Genomic DNA, 13,630 nt, shown 5'->3' with positions numbered 1-13,630 from the left:
TGACAACTTGCTATTGCTATTGGTTACTCTGTTAGCTGAAATGGCAGAGGTCTCTGTGGTTGATCTAAAAGTTCCAACCCTGGTGATTAATCATGTGGGGGTCAATATGATGCCACGTGATGGAATTTCTGTTTTTTCAGTTTGCTTTTTTTATAAACCTAGGAAATTACTTGCAACAAACTATATTAGAAGCAGATTAGGGATGCTAAGTCAAGCAGCCAAGCATTAGAAAATGCCATAATTAAGGTTACCTGTGCAATCATAATTCAGCCCCCTTGTGTGTGTACATTGTGATACAGACTTTAGTTTCATGAAGACATGCTATTTTTTTTCTATCGGACTCTTGTCACATTCAGTGCACAGACTTGACAAGGCTCTGGGGACGAATCAGGGTTGTGTTGTGGAGGAGGCTGTTGTCTGTAGGACCCCTGCCGGATTTATTGCAGAAGGCACAGGTACCGGCTTCCTCCTTTCTCTGGGGTAGCATAACTACGCCGACGGGTGCTTGACCTGGTTGTGCAGAACAGAGACCGGCCCTCAGGAGTTTACTCCTCCTAATTGACTGCTATCTGTCCTAATCTTAAATAACCTAGTAATGGTCTGGGATCCTAATAATCTAAGTTAGAAAAACAAACCCGCTGAGCCACAGAATCCACTCATCTCTTCCCTCCCCCCTCGGAGGGGCTGTGCCAGAGCTTTGTCCAGTAGCCCGTGGCTCTGATGCCTGTGTGTGGGAAGTGAGTTAACAAGGGGGAAATGTAGCTGTACTGTCTGGTGCCCAAGCACAGAATTAAAACCACCCCCACAAGAGTTGCAGCAGCACCTGTCTCCTCTGGTATATGTGTGGGGCAGGGGCACGCTCCCTGGGAGTTTCTTTGGCATGTGGGTGTCTGGGAGAAGTTCCAGGTGGCTGCAGATCTTTCCACGGCAACTCTCAGATATGTTCGTGCCCCACCAGCTTAGTCTTCCTTAGCATGTGGTGTGTTTTGTTAGCCAAGCCCGTGCGATGCTCAGATTCCTAGTAGCGTGTCTGTACGAGGCTCCCCGCTAGCACGGCTTCCTCTGATAGGTGAGCATGAGCCATGCAATGGGGCCCGTGGCAGCAGCGGGTGCGCACTAGAGAATCAGCCCTCTTACAAAGGTTACTGTGTCCTCCGCAGAGTAGTAAGATGGGGATGGAGGCAGTGATGGCGCTGCTGGAGGCCACGCCTGACATGCCTGCCTGCATGGTGAGCCTTTCCGGGAACCAGTCTGTCCGCCTGCCCCTGATGGAATGCGTCCAGGTGGTGAGTATATGGGGCGGCTCTGGGTGGACAAGTTCTACTGCTCAGGTTGGCCTCCCTCTCATTCATACCGTACTCTACTGTGGCACATGACCTGCAATTAGCAAGGGAGAAACAGCACTCAAGAGTCCAGAACAAATGGAGGATGGGATCAGAGATCTGCATATCTGGGGGTCTGTTCTAGCTATGTGCAGGCTGGGTTTTATGTGTCATTAGCAATTCGAAGTCTCACACACACAGATCCCCTGTATCGAGATTTAAAGTCCCAATACAGCCCTTCTTCTGTCCTGCAAAGCCTGGGTCTGTGTGTGTGTGAGAGAGAATCCATTTCTGGCCTTGTTCTGCCCTGTTTGCCCCCTAGCCAGGCTCGGGGGTTACTAAGAGAGAATCTGCCAAGTGTAATTTCATTTTCAACCGTGTCTTACATTTAGCTGACTTCCCTTGAATTACGTGGGTTTTTCTTTCTCACTGAGACTTCCCCATCTCTCGCTCTCTCTCTATTCTTTTTTTTTTCAGACAAAGGAAGTGCAGAAAGCGATGGATGAGAAGAGGTTCGAAGAGGCAATCCAGCTCCGGGGGAGGTGAGGCCTTCGGATTATGGTGGAGCAGCAGCTCTGCAATAGCTATGATTGAGTCACTCACCTTTTTTAAGATGCCTATTCTAAGTACTGTACAAGCCACATGCTCACTCAGATTGCTTTGAAACTTGCTCTGGCTCATGGGGATGTGGGATGGGGTCCTTTGAGCAAGGGGTTTCCAAGCTACAGTCCCTCTGGTGTCCGTCCCCCCCAAGAAATCACATATTTACAAAATCACCTGGTTCTTCTAATGATTTTGTGCACATCTGGGGCTCAGACGATGGCTTTGATTCAACCCAAACTGATCTCACTCCTTGGGATTGATCTCAGCTTATGCACCGCCCCCCTGACTCTTTGGGGGAGCGACAGAAAGTTACTGAGAGTGAAATTTGGAACTGCAAGTGGGTGAGCACTAAACTGACGTGCCCAAGGGAGTGAAATGCGTGTGCACGAGGCCCAGGGTAGGGGCAGGAGGGACTCTGCATCTCCATTTTCCCACCCTTCCCTTCCTCCAGCTGGTCCTGGCCCTTCTAGCGGCACTGGGGGAGTGAGCAGGCAGAGGGAAGCTGGGGGTGGGAGCTGTGCAGGGAGAAGTGGGGTGGAAAGGGGGGATCAGAGCTGTGCAGTGGGAGAGGTTGGCAGAGGTTTTAATCTCTCTCCCCCCAACCACCCCACATCCCTCCCCCCCATTTCTGTCCCACTTTCAAAATAACTCCCCCACCCCATGCTAGTCTCTGTGCTGTTCCCGTGTCCTCTGCCCAGCCCCTCACCCTGCAGATTCCCTGCCAACGCCTGCTGCCCACAGAGAGGAAGACTGGGGAGGGAGCTCTGGTCCATGCTGCATGGGCAGAGAGAGGGACGATGAGCAGATGGCACAGGGCAGTGAGGGTGCTACGTGCAGCCAGGGCATGCTGGAGCTGGGCAGTGGCTGCCATGGAGCCAGAGGTTGGGCAGAGGGACATGAGGAAGGGCTGAGAAGTTGTTTTGAAAAGCCAAGGCAATGCACTGTGCAGCAGCGTGGTTAAAGCACGGCTCAGGCTGCCCGGTGGGGCGGGGCCCTTCTGGAGGGCGGCTAACCCAGGGACAGCTGGATCAGATACTGACTGGCTCTGCCTGTCCCTAGGGAGCCCCTAGCACACATGGCTCCCCTCCCCTGCTCAGCCCCCTCCAAGGACCACATGCTGCTAGGAACAGCCAGCATGCAGCTTCCCCACTAGGTCCCTCGCCACTCCCTTAGAGAGATCTCCATCCCTCTTAACAGGAGGGGTTTCCGTCATTGAAAAGCTACCTGAACTAAGAGTGAAACTGGGCCCTGCCTCCTGATGCTTTTGGGGGATCTGGATGTGAGATTGAGACCAGGTCTGTGTGTTCATCCATGGGTGGGTATGTTGGTGCATGCATGCATACGGTTGTGCTGATGCACCCGGGTGGGTGTGATGGTGCACACAGGTGGGTGCATCTGTGCATGCATGCAGGTGTGTCAGTGCAAGCAAGTGGGTACATTGGTGTGTGCATGTGGACATATCCGTGCATGCGGGTGGGTGCATCCCTGTATGCATGCAGATGTATTGGTGCATGCAGGTGGGTGGACACCTTTTTTTTTTTTAGTTTTTATAAGCTTGCAGTGTATGCTAGATTAGACCCAAGAGCCCAAGCACTCTCTGCACCTTCTCCCCTGCAACTTACCTTTTCATGAGCTGTCTTCTGATGTGCCAGGAGCTTGTAAATGTTTCAGTTATTTTCAAAGCTCCTGGAAAGAAAACCACTCTCAATGAGCCAGTCGCCCTGCAGCACAATCACATCGAATTCCACCCGCAGGATCCACTCCAAAGTTAGCGATCAGCGCCAAGCCGGAGATCATAGGTTTAAACAGGGAGGGGGCAGGGCCATGCGCCTAGGAGAACAGCTCCAGGATGTCAGACTGTAGGAACTGGATGTTCGGAGAGGAGGGAGGGAAGGGGTAGAGCTATGCCGATTTACTCCAGCTGAGGGTGTAGCTAACGAAGCATGAGCCCCGTATGTCGGCTAGTTGTGCAAATTTGCTAGGCTTGAATAGAGACTGGGAATGGATGAGTCATTACACAAAGTAAAACTATTTCCCCATGACAGGTTTCAGAGTAGCAGCCGTGTTAGTCTGTATTCGCAAAAAGAAAAGGAGTACCCGTGGCACCTTAGAGACTAGCAAATTTGTTGGAGCGTGGGCTTTCGTGGGCTGCAGCTCACTTCATCGGATGCATCCGATGGGGTGAGCTGTGGCTCACGAGGGCTTGTGCTCTAGTGAATTTGTTGGTCTCTAAGGTGCCACGGGTACTCCTTTTCTATTTCCCCATGATATTTCTCCCTCCCACCCCACCCCCCACTGTTCCTCTGATATTCTTGTTAACTGCTGGAATTAGCCTACCTGCTTGTCACCATGAAAGGTTTTCCTCCCCCCCCCCCCTGCTGTTGGTGATGACTTATCTTAAGTGATCACTCTCCTTACAGTGTGTATGATAAACCCATTGTTTCATGTTCTCTGTGTGTGTGTGTGTGTGTATATAAATCTCTCCTCTGTTTTTTCCACCAAATGCATCCGATGAAGTGAGCTGTAGCTCACGAAAGCTTATGCTCTAATAAATTTGTTAGTCTCTAAGGTGCCACAAGTACTCCTTTTCTTATAGCGTTTTCTCTGACTCCTGAAACCAGCTCGCTTTATCTTGTTGCTCTCCAGCCATCAGGAGGTCCCCCTTCGCCCAGCAAGTATATTCCTTTTTAACAGCAACTTGTAACACTCCTTGTCTTTGTTCCTTCATTTCTGCTAGGGATTTTCCATTGCTTCAACCCCAGCTCCTGCAGCCATCCTGGAGAACTGGTGTCTCCTCTGCTGCAGCCATCTCTTTGTTCTCGGGTGCTTCCACTCTTCATTGTTCTCGTCACAGCCAGGTCTGGGTGGAATGTGACAGACCCGATTAGCTGATGGCTGATTCAACATACGCTGAGGGATAGTTATACAGAGAGTTCATAAAATCAGTTTACGCTGAGAGATTCCCCAGGCCACTGCAGCTGCATTTTACGGAAGGGATGTTGAGTGATCTTCCCAAAGGCCTACAGAGCTGGTGGTAGCGCTGGGATTAGTAGTTGGCAGGCTCAGCAGGGAAAGCCAGTGGCTGAGCTCGGCACTATTATTATTATTATTTATTACTGATATTGTGGTAGTGCCTAGGATCCCCAGCCATGGCCCACGACCCCGCTGCGCTAGGTGCTGTACACAGAGAACAAAGAGACAGTCCGTGTCGCAAACGCCTTACCCTGTGGAACACTGAAGCAGGCAGGCAGTTGGGGAGCTCCTGTGGCTGCTGTATGCGCTTTGCTGCTTTGGGGGGTAGATAGGAGATCTGAGTCTCTGCTAACCCCCCACCTTTGTGAGCATGTCAATTCACCGAGCATCAAACAGGCCTTGCCTGGGGGTGCAGCTCTTGGGCAGACCCCAGCTGTGAAGGTGGAGGTGGGTTATAGTCTCTGCCGTGTTGTTACATTTCCACTTCTGCTGCCCCCTGCAGGCGTATGAGGGGGTGCTGCAGCTGGTCGAGGCCCGAGGACAGTACGAGGAGTTATGCATCATTATGTGCATGATCCCGGCCACCATCAGTAACAACGTGCCTGGGACCGACTTTAGCCTGGGCTGCGACATGGCTGTCTATGCTGCCATGGAGGTGAGGCTTCAGGGAATAAGCCCGGAATCGGGGGACGGGGGGGAGGCATGACAGCAAGTTCCTTACAAGGTGAGTGGGAGACTTGTTGCTGGTGGGAGTTGAAGAACGTTTCATGCACCTCAAGGAACGAACACAGCAGTAGATTTGGGATGTTGTATGTCCTGCATTGCTGGTGTAGGTCTTCTTCAGGTAAGTGAGGAACTCCTCACTATACCTGAAGATGACCTACACCAGCAATGCAGGGTACGAGAGACAGACCTACACCAGCAATGCAGGGCATGAGAGACAGTGCTGAGACATGAGGACATGCGCGATGTTGATGCGAGTGATTTAGGTGATGAATTGAAAGCCCTTTCAAGTTACATTTCAGCAGGATCAACGCCAAAGGCTGCTCTCCACTGGCAACTCTTACAGGACGTCTTAGATTCATGCGCAGAGAAACAAAAGCAGTTGGAAAGAGGGTGGTGGTCTTATTTGTGCACATATATTCCAGAACAGCCTTTGGTATTGATCCTCCCGAAATATAAGCTGAAAAGACTTTCAGTTCATCACCTAAATCACTCCCATCAATATCGCGCATGTCGTCATGTGTCAATACTGTCTCTAGTGCCCTGCATTGCTGGTGGAGGACATCTTCAGATAGGGTGAGGCGTTTTGGAATAGCATACAGCATCCCAAATATACGGCTGTCTTTCTTGAGCTTCATGAAATGTTCTTGAGCTGCAGGAATAGGTGCACAATCTAGCACGTGAAAGAATTCTCCGTTGAATTCTTGTTTGGGGACTCTTATGGGATTATGCAGTGCCTTGTAATCAAAATGTCATCTTCTTCAGTGATTCTCGTATTCTTCAATGGGTGGGAAAATAGATTTCGTGTCAAGTTCTTCTGCCAACTTCTGTACACTCTTCAGAACGTTTTCTGAAATCTCTAATGGATGCAACCATGCCAATTCCTGAAGAAAAGGGTAGAACAGAAAAGCATGTGGTGGAGGCGCAAGAAACAGCTGCTGCTGAGTTTACTTCCTTAAGTCTAGATGATCCAGGACTCTGGACCCACTTGAGCAGTAGTCCGAGGGACTTCCTTGTAGTGTGTGGGCCAGAGCAAGTGAAAAAAACTTCTTGTTCCCCAAAGACAATGAAAATAGAAGTTTCCCACACATTACTGGCATGAAATCCCCAATGATGGCGAGGCCATGGGTACTGAAAAACCCAGAATACTGCATACCGTTTTTGTTGCAAATTCCTCCAGTCTAAAGTTCCAGCCACATTGGGTTCTACAGGAACAAAGGACTGGAAAAAAATCTGGCTAGAAATCTGGCATGCCATGAGAAGGCAGCAAATCACCAGCGAGCATTCCATAGGTGGAAAGAGCTTGAGAAGAGCCTAAGGTTAAAGGTAAGATGATCAGCATTCAAGCTACTCTGAAACCCATCAAGGGAAGAGTGCATCAGAGTCTTTTTACAGGGTCAGGATATAAGAGTCAAACTCCTTTCTAAATCACTTTCTAAAAATTCGACTTCTATAAATTCAACCTAATTTCGTAGTGCTATTTAATGTTCCACATGCTATTGTGCTGATTGATAACAGCGCCTGGAAGGGCTTGTTGCTTGTGAGTAGCAAGGCATTGTGAGAGACAGCCCAGGCTGGAGAGAGTTAAGAGGTTAAAGTGGTCCCACAATCCCAAGCTGCATCTTGGGAATCCTGTCACACAGCGGGTGGGAGGTAGAGTAGCCACTCATGTATTCCCGGGCTGCCAAGGGTCCTTCCCCACTCTGAACTCTAGGGTACATGCGAACTGAGGTGGCCGCCTCAGGTGCCAGACTGGGGGCGGCGGCTACACTTGTTCTTGTTGAACCTCATCAGATTTATTTTGGATCACTCCTCCAATTTGTGTAGGTCACTGTAGACTCTGTCCATACCCTCCAGCATATCTGCCTCTCTCCCCATCTTAATGTTATCTGCGAATTTGTTGAGAGTGCAATCCATCCCATCATCCAGATCATTAAAGAACATGTTGAACAAAACCGTCTTCAGGACAGACTGCCTCCCCTCCCTCGGGGCACTTTGCTTGATACCAATACTACCTGCCAACTAGACATCGAGCTATCGATCACTACCCATTGAGTGCGACGATCAAGCCAGCTTTCTAGCCACGTTATGACCTCTCACCTCCTCCCCATACTGTGCTTCCCAAGAACAAGAACATGTGTAGCGTCCTGCACTTAATACAGAAGGATGTCATACACTGCTACAGGCCGCGGGGTGCCTGGCTAAGCGGCAGTTCTGCAGAAAAGGACCTGGGGATTACAGTGGACAAGAACCTGGATATGCTGATTAATGTAGCTATTGGAATAAATTGGAATTAATTTGCAAAGTGGATACAATTAACTTAGGCTTCAATAAAGACTGGGAGTGGATGGGTCATTACACAAAGTAAAACTATTTCCCCATGTTTATTCTCCCCCCCCCCCCACTGTTCCTCAGACATTCTTGTTAACTCCTGGAAATGGCCCACCTTGATTATCACTACAAAAGGTTCCCCCCTCCCCCCACTCTCCTGCTTAATAGCTCACCTTAAGTGATCAATCTCATTACAGTGTGTATGGTAACACTCATTGTTCCATGTTCTCTATGTATATAAATCTCCTCGCTGTATTTTCCACTGAATACATCCGATGAAGTGAGCTGTAGCTCACGAAAGCTTATGCTCAGATAAATTTGTTAGTCTCTAAGGTGCCACAAGTTTTCTTTTTGTGAAAAACATTTCAGAAAAACAATGTGCAAAAAACGACAATGCAATACAAACTTTGAACATAAATTACCAGAACAAAACTTTAAAATTGGAAAATCAGCAAACTGTTTCAGTGCACTAATATAGTTTCTTGTGGCTTCACATACACTGACCTGTGAGAACCACAGCTGATGTATGTGAAACTGTGGCTTTCTTTGCTGTCCTACAGTGGGAGTGGTAGGGGTAAGGATGTGGCCAATGATGCCACATGGTATATTGGGGTGGGGGGATGTCAGGAGTTGCAACAATAGAGTTCTCTAACACTGCAAAGGGTGGGGAGCCTGGGATTTTTGGATCTTCAGCATTTGGGTTTGCTGCCTGAGAAGAACCATTATGTCCTGGTAGGGCCATTCCTAGCCATTTCGGTGCCCTACGCAGCCCCCTGCGATGGGTGTGTGCGCGATCCCAGGCCTCGGGGCTGGGTGGGGGAGGCTTAGGGGTGGCAGAGGAGAAACCGCACCCCCAGCATTCACTGGCGGAGCAGGTTGGAGCCAGGTTGCTCCACTTCCTGCCACTCGGTGAGTGCAGGGCAGGCTTGATTGGGCAGTGGGAAGTAGAGTGACCTGGCTCCAGCCTGCTCCGCTCTGCTCCCCTGGTTCCCAGCCTTGAGGCTTGTGGGGGGAGGAGGGGGACTGCCCTAAATTTGGTGCCCTACATTTCCTGGTGCCCTATGCAGATGCATACTTTGCATATGGGTAAGGACAGCCCTGTATCCTGGTGCATTTCCCAATCCTTTCCCTGCTGGGGTTCCTGGGATTTTTTTCCTGTCTGTTCTTTCCAGCTCTGCCATGTTTGCCCTCCAGGCCCTTTGTTCACATTCCGATACAGCACTGGCTTGCAGGAGCTCGCTGAACATCTCCTCCCTAGTTCTCTCGTTTCTCCTCCTGATCAGGGGCAGGCATTCTGCAGGAATGGAGGGGGCACCCCCAAGGCTGTGATAGCTGCAGCTGCTGACAAAACCAGACAACTGTATCACTTGAGTTACTGTCACACAACACAAAAGGGAAATATAAGGTTCAAAACTCCCTTCCCTTATTCGTATGAAAACTTTAAGCCATGCTTATTGACACTTCAGCTTTGGAGCTCCTCTGCAAGCACTGCTCGCCAGTACCAGCTATGGTGAGTAGGGCCTGCTGGGGGTGAGAGGGAGGGAAAGGGATTTGGGTTGCATGAAACAATAACATTTTGGTCCTTATTCCATGGGTATGAGTATAGGGCAATTGGACTGAATATTGACACTATTTTCCACAGGTGGTGGTGGTTTTAGCTGATATCTTGCTCCTGAGAATACCAAAAGGCACAGTGAGCACAACGGCTACTGGGGAACGCACCTGAGCCTGTATGCAGTGGTTCCAGCTGAATTCATCATGGAGTGCTGTGGAAAAGCGTCCCATCGTGGAAGAAGAAATAAGGCAGCCATCTCTAGAAACTTTTGCAAGAGGGTTGTAGAGCACCTCCATGGAAGTTTCATAGAGATCCCTTGGGAGGATCCAAGGGACATGGCTATGTACAGAAAAACAGTTTCACATGCCTCCTCCCCCTGCCTAGCCCTACGGAGCATGAAAAGCAGATAACTCTCCCACTGTTTGCTGTACCACTACCTCTTCTAGTATGAGTAACATAGTGAAAAGGCTGGGCCAAGTGCCATTTTTAAATGCACACACTTACCGGAGGACCCTTCCCCTTCTTCAGGCTTGTCAATGGTTGGCTGGCAGGACTGGAGAGACTTGAACAGGCTAGTGATGTGGCTAAACCCCACCCCCCAACTGCTGTTCATGGCAGGGGCCTCTGACTTGGGTTCCTCCGTGGTATCCGTAGTGGTGTGCAGGCTGCTGGTGGGATCTCCACCAAGCAAAGCATGCAGCTCATTGTAAAAGCAGCAGGTCTGCAGCTCAGCACCAGATTAATTGTTGGCCTCCCTGGCTTTGTGGTGTCCCTGGCGCAGTCCCTTGCATTTGTATGGTACTGCTGCTGATCCCGTTATACCTCTTTGCCTGCATCCCCTATGCAATCTGTTTGTAGCGATCCATGTTGCTACAGCTGGGCTGTAGCTGAGCTTGCACAGCCTCTTCTCCCCCCAGGCCCAGGAGATCCAATACCTCCTTTTTTCTCCAGGCAGGAGCACAGCTAGGTGTGCTTGCCAGGAACAGGCATTTCAAAAATACACAGTGGTTGGCTTCTAGTCTCTGTGACTGCTGGGTAGAGGATGGGGAATTTACAATTATGACCAGAGCAGTCACGGTCACAGGGAATGGGGCATTTTGGGAAAGTTGCTGGAGGATGGTTAGGGTCAACGCAGCTCATGCAGCGTCTACACTCACGCCGCATGGATCTCTCAGTAAGTCGACCATAGTTCTGTGCTGTTCAGGGAGTTGGTTTTAGTGCATCACAGTAGTGGGACACTTACATCAGATAGCAACAAATCTGAGTAGAGACACATGCAGTAGGTTGATGCAAGGCAACTTACATAGACCTAATTTTGTAGCATAGCCAAGGCCAAAAAAAAAAAACCACCCTAGAGGCCCCAAGCTGAGATCTAATGTAACTATATTTAGAGGCATAACTTGAAATATGAAGTTAGACATTTATTTTGGAACTGCAGAGCATTGGCCTGGAAGTTAGCAGAGAAGCTGAGCTGCTAGCTCTGCTTCCAAGACAGTTCAGTATGAGTTATTCCATTGCCCTGCCTCCTGTCAGGTTGGGGAGGGAGAGGGAGATAGCTGGAGCTCTGTCAGGAGCACAGCTCCCAGCTCAGCTGCTCCAGCTGGTGAACTCTCAGCTGTTCATTGGCTGAGTATCCAGGGCTGATTTGTTGGACCAGGAGTAGAGCTGGGTTCAAGTCTAAAGAAGGTGAAAGAGGCAGGAATGTCTTTTACTCTCTTCTGTTCTGTAATTTTGTTGAAAGGAAGCTCAGAGCAGAGCCTAAGGACTGATATAAAGTGAGTTTGAATCAAATGCAGCACTGATTAACAGGAGACCAGTGGCACCTTAAAGACTAACAGATTTATCTGAGCATAAGCTTTTGTAGGTAAAAACCTCACTTCTTCAGATGCATGGAGTGAAAGTTACAGATGCAGACCTAAATATACTGACACATGAAGAGAAGGGAATTACCTCACAAGTGGTTCTTCATATGTCAGTATATTTAGGTTTGCATCTGTAGCTTTCACTCCATGCATCTGAAGAAGTGTGGTTTTTACCTACAAAAGCTTATGCTCAAATAAATCGGTTAGTCTTTAAAGTGCCACCGGACTCCTGTTTGTTTTTGTGGATACAGACTAACAAGGCTACCCCCCGATAATTGATTATGAGGGTTTTCAAATCTCCTAATATGGCTGAAGAATTAACATTGTTAAGTGTTTAGCAACACATTCAAATGCTGTTAAAATGAGAGGAAAGTGGCTGTACATGGAACTCTGAATACTTGACGAGTTTGATAGAAACTTTGTCCAACCCTTTTCGATATTACTTGATGGAGAGCATTTGACAAACTCTGGGATGAGAGATTTAAGATACTGACATCTCCACGACCTGTGTCCCATTTCATCTCCATTCTAGTCTCTCCCCTCTGTCCTTTTTGGCTTCTTCTTGATTCCAGGCTGAACCAGCACTGAAATTAACTATTCATAGATACTAAGGTCAGAAGGGACCATTCTGATCATCTAGTCTGACCTCCTTCACAGCGCAGGCCACAGAATCTCACCCACCCACTCCTATGAAAAACCTCACCCATGTCTGAGCTATTGAAGTCCTTAAATCATGGTTTAAAGACTTCAAGGAGCAGAGAAGCCTCCCTCAAGTCAACCAGGCCCCATGCTACAGAGGAAGGCGAAAAACCTCCAGGGCCTCTCCAATCTGCCCTGGAGGAAAATTCCTTCCCGACCCCAAATATGGCAATCAGCTAAACCCTGAGCATATGGGCAAAATTCACCAGCCAGATACTACAGAAAATTCTTTCCTGGGTAACTCAGATCCCATCCATCTAATATCCCATCTCAGGGGATTTGGCCTATTTACCCTGAATATTTAAAGATCAATTACTTACCAAAATCCCATTATCCCATCATACCATCTCCTCCATAAACTTACCGAGTAGAATCTTAAAACCAGATAGATCTTTTGCCCCCATTGCTTCCCTTGGAAGGCTATTCCAAAACTTCACTCCTCTGATGGTTAGAAACCTTCATCTGATTTCAAGTCTAAACTTCCTGGTGGCCAGTTTATACCCATTTGTTCTTGTGTCCACATTGGTGCTGAGCTGAAATAATTCCTCTCCCTCTCCTGTATTTATCCCTCTGATATATTTATAGAGAGCAATCATATCTCCCCTCAACCTTGTTTTAGTTAGGCTAAACAAGCCAAGCTCCTTAAGTCTCCTTTCATAAGGCAAGTTTTCCATTCCTCGGATCATCCTAGTAGCCCTTCTCTGTACCTGCTCCAGTTTGAATTCATCCTTTTTAAACATGGGAGACCAGAACTGCACACAGTATTCTAGGTGAGGTCTCACCAGTGCCTTGTATAACGGTACTAAAACCTCCTTATCCCTACTGGAAATGCCTCTCCTGATGCATCCCAAAACCGCATTAGCTTTTTTCACAGCCATAGCAAATTGGCAGCTCATAGTCATCCTATGATCAACCAATACTCCAAGGTCCTTCTCCTCTTCCGTTACTTCTAATTGATGCGTCCCCAACTTATAACTAAAATTCTTGTTAATAATCCCTAAATGCATAACCTTACACTTCTCACTATTAAATTTCATCCTATTACTATTACTCCAGTTTACAAGGTCATCCAGATCCTCCTGTATAATATCCCGATCCTTCTCCGAATTGACAATACCTCCCAGCTTTGTATCATCTGTAAACTTTATTAGCACACTCCCACTTTTTGTGCCAAGGTCAGCGATAAACTTGTCTTATGAAAGGAGACTTAAGGAGCTTGGCTTGTTTAGCCTAACTAGAAGAAGGTTGAGGGGAGATATGATTGCTCTCTATAAATATATCAGAGGGATAAATACAGGAGAGGGAGAGGAATTATTTAAGCTTAGCACCAATGTGGACATGAGACATCTCACAGTCCATATTTTCCTTAAGCCTTTTGCTCCTGGAGCCACCTGACTGTGGGAAAATCTCAGCTTTCATTTAAAAAAAAAAAAAAGTCACTAGACCTTCTAGTGGTGGGGAAAAGCCTGAAAATGGGAACAGACTGTCCACCAAAGGTTCTGAGACCAGCAGGCAAAGAAAAAGAACTCATGGTGCATTTTTTAATCTCATGATTTTGGGGG

At 48.3% G+C, this 13,630-nt stretch overlaps 1 long non-coding RNA gene across 1 annotated transcript; it reads left to right on the top strand.

The window, feature by feature from the left end:
* Positions 1–1,140: 1,140 nt before the first annotated feature.
* LOC122459846 lies at positions 1,141–6,669 on the top strand. Its single transcript, XR_006280799.1, has 4 exons — positions 1,141–1,286; positions 1,800–1,864; positions 3,578–3,583; positions 6,659–6,669. It is a non-coding gene; the product is annotated as an uncharacterized LOC122459846 (long non-coding RNA).
* The last annotated feature ends 6,961 nt before the right edge of the window (positions 6,670–13,630 follow it).

Source organism: Dermochelys coriacea, chromosome 1 (assembly GCF_009764565.3).
Source record: "Dermochelys coriacea isolate rDerCor1 chromosome 1, rDerCor1.pri.v4, whole genome shotgun sequence".
Classification (NCBI taxonomy): Eukaryota; Metazoa; Chordata; order Testudines; family Dermochelyidae; genus Dermochelys; species Dermochelys coriacea.
Note: the sequence above shows the minus strand (reverse complement) of the source record. Positions and strands in the feature narration are given on the sequence as shown.